This window comes from Benincasa hispida, chromosome 4, assembly GCF_009727055.1.
Source record: "Benincasa hispida cultivar B227 chromosome 4, ASM972705v1, whole genome shotgun sequence".
NCBI classification, from domain to species: domain Eukaryota; kingdom Viridiplantae; phylum Streptophyta; class Magnoliopsida; order Cucurbitales; family Cucurbitaceae; genus Benincasa; species Benincasa hispida.
The window spans coordinates 6,002,787-6,008,590 of NC_052352.1; positions in this window are offsets into that span (position 1 = coordinate 6,002,787).

The following is a 5,804-nucleotide window of genomic DNA, read 5'->3' on the forward strand; positions in this document are numbered from 1 at the left end:
AATTTCGCTGGTAAGGTTAGTATCGCTAGGATGACAGTTTGCTTGGAAAAGCTTGATCTCGCTCATGAGGATCTCACTAATCTTGCTCATGAGGAGGATCTCGCTAGTAAAGCTGTCTTTGTTGATGAAAGTTCCTTTAATAAATGAACTATTTGAGGTATTTTGCTAAGAATTCTGAGTAATTTAACCGAGAATTATGTCCTTTCAGGCCAAGAAGAGCTAGGAGAGGCGTATAACCTGTAAAGAGGCCAATGAAGTGTGAGTGACTATGTGATGACTTACTGTTTTAATGATTTAGAAACTATGATTTCTTGAAGATATTTCCCATGCTAAGTGTTTAAATGGATTGCCAAGCAACATGTTTGTGAAATTATTTCTCATGTTAAGTAAAGCATGTTTTCTATGGAATTGACATGATTTAGATATGTTATCTTATCCAAATACTATCAGTATATTTAAGTAACTCCATTTTTATGATGTACCAGTATGATGGATGAGCTTTTATGATGATTTGAGCACTAAGCCTTAGTGTTCAACTAAATGTTTGTGAGGAATACTGAAGGACAATGAGAAGGTATCCTTTCAACTAAATTTTTATGACTAGTAATATGAGGTATACTGAAGGACAATGAGAAGGTATCCTGTCAACTAAATGTTTATGACTAGTTATATGACGGATACTGAAGGACAATGAGAAGGTATCCTTTCAACTAAATATTTATGACTAGTTATATGATGGATACTGAAGGACAATGAGAAGGTATCCTGTCAACTAAATGTTTATGACTAGTTATATGACGGATACTGAAGGATAATGAGAAGGTATCCTTTCAACTAAATGTTTATGACTAGTTATATGACGGATACTGAAGGACAATGAGAAGGTATCCTGTCAACTAAATGTTTATGACTAGTTATATGACAGATACTGAAGGATAATGAGAAGGTATCCTAGTCAAGTACCTAAGGTATGACAGTACTCAATTATAACCACGTGCACGTAGGTAATACGACGTCGAGGGATTGAGCAAAAGGGTTCTCCCCAACCAAGGTTGACATTGAGGGTTAGATCTAATAGTTTACTCTCAACTAAGGATAAAGGCAGTCATATCTTCTTCTAGGCTATATATCATCAAAGGGAGGCCGAAGTATGGGTCTCTTGGTCAGTAACAGATGTTGGGAGCTAGAGAGATGTATGCTCGTTCTCAACTAAGGAATAATGATGTTTAATGGTGGTTTAAAGGTTTTATGTACATTTTTGCTTGGTATACTTTAGTTTCAGTATTATGGTTTCAAGCTTCCTGTTTTGAGCATGAGATTTATATTTTTATTAAGTCACTCACTAGGCTTCTAGCTCTCATTTTCAAACGTTTTTCTTTTCAGGTAGCGGTCAGTTCCCAAAAGACTTTTCTGCTACTGCTCTGCCAGTCAAAAAAAAAGTTGAAGGAAGTGTTATTGAAAACCTTTATTAGTTAATATACATGTATCTGTCTAGTGATTAGTATTTTAGATGAGGCTCACCAAGTTGTAATTTTCATGTATGAACAATGCTGCAAAACCCTACAGTGTAAATGTGTTAAATTCCGAGTTAATATGTTAGTATATTGATGATATGTATGTATTCAGGGTTTGAGTAAAAATTAGCAGGTTTGTTAGGCAATAAGTGCCAGCAAAAGGGTTGGTAATTGCTGCAATCACCATTCCATCTAGGTTAAGAGAGTAATCTGGAGTGGGGTGTGACATTTTCCTAGACGATCACTTAGCTTTATCTAAACGATTGGGCATCAACCTATACGATAGGTCTCGCCATCTCCCACTTCCCAATTGTGTACGCGATCAGTGTTTCCTCCGTTCGTCTGCCTCATACCAAGTCCGAACAGAGCCCACCCTCTGAATTCTGACACCGAGAATACCAAGGTAGCCTTGTTGGTGGTGTTAGACTCAACTCGACACCGTCAAGGTTTTCTTGAGGCCGTTCGTGGCGTTGTGGAGGCCGTTCGTGTTGCGGAGGAGATCGTGACCGAGGAGATCGTTGAGGACAAGCGCGAAGAGTTTGTACTGTGTTGGGGTCGTGTAGATCGAGCGTTCGAGGTTGCTGTTTTTCGAGCGACCATGCACATCCGAGCGTGGAGACGCTTCTGCCTATGTGCTTAGAGTCTTTCTCATTGTTCATGTTGTATATTTCGGCATTTTGAATTGTATAATTGTTTTGTTGGAAGTCGACTGTAAGTGTTGGTTCATTCATGATTGTAATTTGGAATAATCTTGTTCCACTGCTCATGGAAATCTCACTTCCGATTTCCTTCATCCACCATTAGAGAATATGTCTCCTCATAATCAATACTAGGTCTTTGTGAAAAACCTTGTACAACTAGTCTTGCTTTATATCTTATGACCTCATTATTTTCATTTCTTTTCTTTATAAATAACATTTGTATCCACAGGCTTAACACCTTCTGGTGTTCTGACTATTGGTACAAAATCCTGGCGTTTTGAAAGTGAGTTTAATTTTTGCCGTGATTGCTCTTTCCACTGAAACCAATCTTTTCCATGTTGACATTCTTCAACAGATTTTGATTCGAGATTCTAATTTTTAGATATAATATCAAGAGCAATATGATACGCAAAAATGTTGTCAATAATTACATTAGTACGATTCCATCTTTTTTCCTGACATGTCATAGTTTATTGAAATCTCATTATTATCTTTAAGTATTTCACCTTCCTCACTAATCATGATGAGGATTTCTTCATAGGTATTTACATCCTCAACCAAGTCTTTTCCATTATTAATTATTTTTCGTTTCGAGGTTTTTTTATCTTTGGAACCCACTAGTCTACCACACTTCTGTCGTGTTCCAAACTCATTAGTAACAGCTTGTTGTGTTGAGATATCAATTTTTTATGGAACATTTGCAGCTGGTATATATGACATAGATTTTCTTTGCTCATTTTTAAAATACCCAACATATGAAATTATCTATGTTTCTTCACTAAAGGAAAATAATTACAATAAGAAAAACAGCACTTAAAATATACAAAAGTTACTAAAAACCATGAAGATAGATTTAAAAAAAAAACAATATTAAGTCTAGATATTCTCAAAGTCAAAAGAAACATTTGATGTTTCACCAACTGTGTCAATCTTCTCTTTAGGAGATTCAAAGAAGTCCGCCACATCCAAATTTGTCATATGGGATGGGTCAAATATGTCATTATCCAGTAATGCAAAGTTTTTTTCCACATTTTTCTCTTTTTTCTTCGGGGAAGCTTGATAGAGGTCAACTAAGCGTTTTGACGTACGTCAAGTATGTGACCAATGCCCAGTCATTCCGCATCAGAAACATTTATTTTTAACACTCTTTGAACTTTTATTTTATAGAGCTTTTTCTTTGTGATCATCGTTTTGCATGGTTCTTTTGAAATTTGAATGATTAGAGCGACCACCATAAAAATAATAATAAGTTCTTCCTCTATCACGTCATGACCTCAGCCACGGCCTCAACTACAATTATTATCTCCATATTCATAGCATCTAGGTGGATTTCAGCATCAAGTATCCATGACAAATAATTATTGTCGTTAAAATCAAGGGCGGCAAATTCTAATTTTGTGAGATTTGTCATCACAACACTATCATAAAATATTGTACTTATGCTAGAAATTTAATAGATATTGAATATGCAAAATAACATTAAATTTATTAATTATAATGAAGAGGGAAAAACCGAATATCTTTATGGAAAATATTAAATTTATAGACAAAGTGACAAGTAGGATGTGGACACCAAACATAAATATAAAATATTAGAATATTTTCAACTAATATTGAGAGATATCTTTATGGAAAAACAAAGACTTTGATTCTTCATATAGATGAGTTATTTTCTAAGTGAAAGCATTTGAATGAAACCAAATGGAAGAATCTTAGCAGTGATTTGAGTTTGATTCCACAACAAAAGGAATTGCATCTTCAACCTCATAGCTAAAAAGGGAGAGATGACCCACATTTTCAACTTGGCATTTCAACCAATACCATTTGAGATAATATGAACAAAAAAAAAAAAAAAATCGAAATGCTCATTACATCTGTTAAATATATGCTTATTTCAGATAGAAATAGCTTCTAGTTTAAGCTCCTTTTTATTAAAAAAAAAAAATGTTTAAGAAGTGATTTAAATAACCAATACTTTTTGTTGAGAACTATGATTAATTAATTTAAATGCATTTTTTTCTTACTAAATATTTTGAAGATTTTCTATGATAGGGAAGTTACATTTTTTTTTTCTTGCTAAATATTTTGAACATTTTTTTCTTACTAAATATTTTGAATATTTTTTTCTTACTAATTAATTTAAATGATAGGGAAGTTACATTTTTTTTTTTTTTTTTGAATGTATGGGATCTTCATTGGATAAACATTTCTCATATTCAACTACAAAATATGTTAATATTTTTACTAATTAAAATTTAAGGTGGAATAGATTTAGTTGGTGAGTGACACAATCTTTGAGAGGGGATGCGACTCTTAAGATATGTAATATGTCGAGATAATAGATACAATCGAATACGACAAAGCTACATTCTGGTAAGATGGTTACAAAAAAAATTTTAATATAAAATATGCTTGAACTAATTATAATAAAGACTGGATAATATATATATTTGGGGAAAAAAAACAAATTGAGGTAGATTTCGCTTCATAAAAATTAACTAACCAAGTTAAGTTATAAATAAAAAAGAGAATTTTAACTCCCTTTTTATTTTCTATATTTTCCTATTAACTAAACGCAAAGTTAGTTATAAATAAAAACTAAAATAAAAAAAGGGGGAATTCTCATCCCAACGACCTGGTGATAAGGATTCCGAAATATAACAAAATCCCTTTTGTCTGAGATCCTCTTTCAAATTCCTTATTGAACTTTGACTACCTCCAGCTTGGCAAAATATTAGAACTAAATCCAAAAACAAACATTTCTCCATATATACTACTTCTTAAACTCAAACTCATAATTAATTATCAATTCATATCCTAATACATGAACCAAATTAAATTCCGTTGGAGAGTTATTTATCATATATACTAAATGATATAATTTAGAATTTTTATTTTCGTCCTAAATCATTATGATTGATACTTTATAACTATTTATTTTTTAATTAATCAAATTTAAAAACATTACTTTCACCTGTCGATTTTTTTGTTATACTCTTATTTTAATGTTTTACAAAAATTATCAACGTTCAAATTCTCCATACAAATAATAGTTTTTTTAAAAACATTATGATATATTCTATAATTATTATATTAATTCACATCAAAGACAAGATTCAAATTCATAAATTTTCTTTATGAAGATGAAAAGCTTTAATTGAAAATTAAAAGAAAGAATTTAAATTAAAGAATAAAAACTGAAATAAATTTATGTTTGATGATTTTCAAAGTTACTTTTCATTAATATAAGGGTGTTGCTGGATATGCATTTTCAAGTGTTTAATATTAAAAAAAAAGTCAATTAAATAAGTGAAGTAGAAATTTTGACAATCACTTACTTCTGAAGCTTATTTTTGAATTTTTTAATTAATAATGTTTTTAACAATATAGATAATTGACAAAATGATATGTTTGGTAGTTAGTATGAAATTTAAATGTCAAAAATAAGTTTTTAAAATTGTGTAACCATAAGAATAACAAACTTAATCGTGTACCCAATCACGATTTCCTATTGATCATGGACAACAGCAAATAACGATCGTGGCAGTCCTGCAGCATGACTAAAAGGTAATGTGTACCGGTACACATA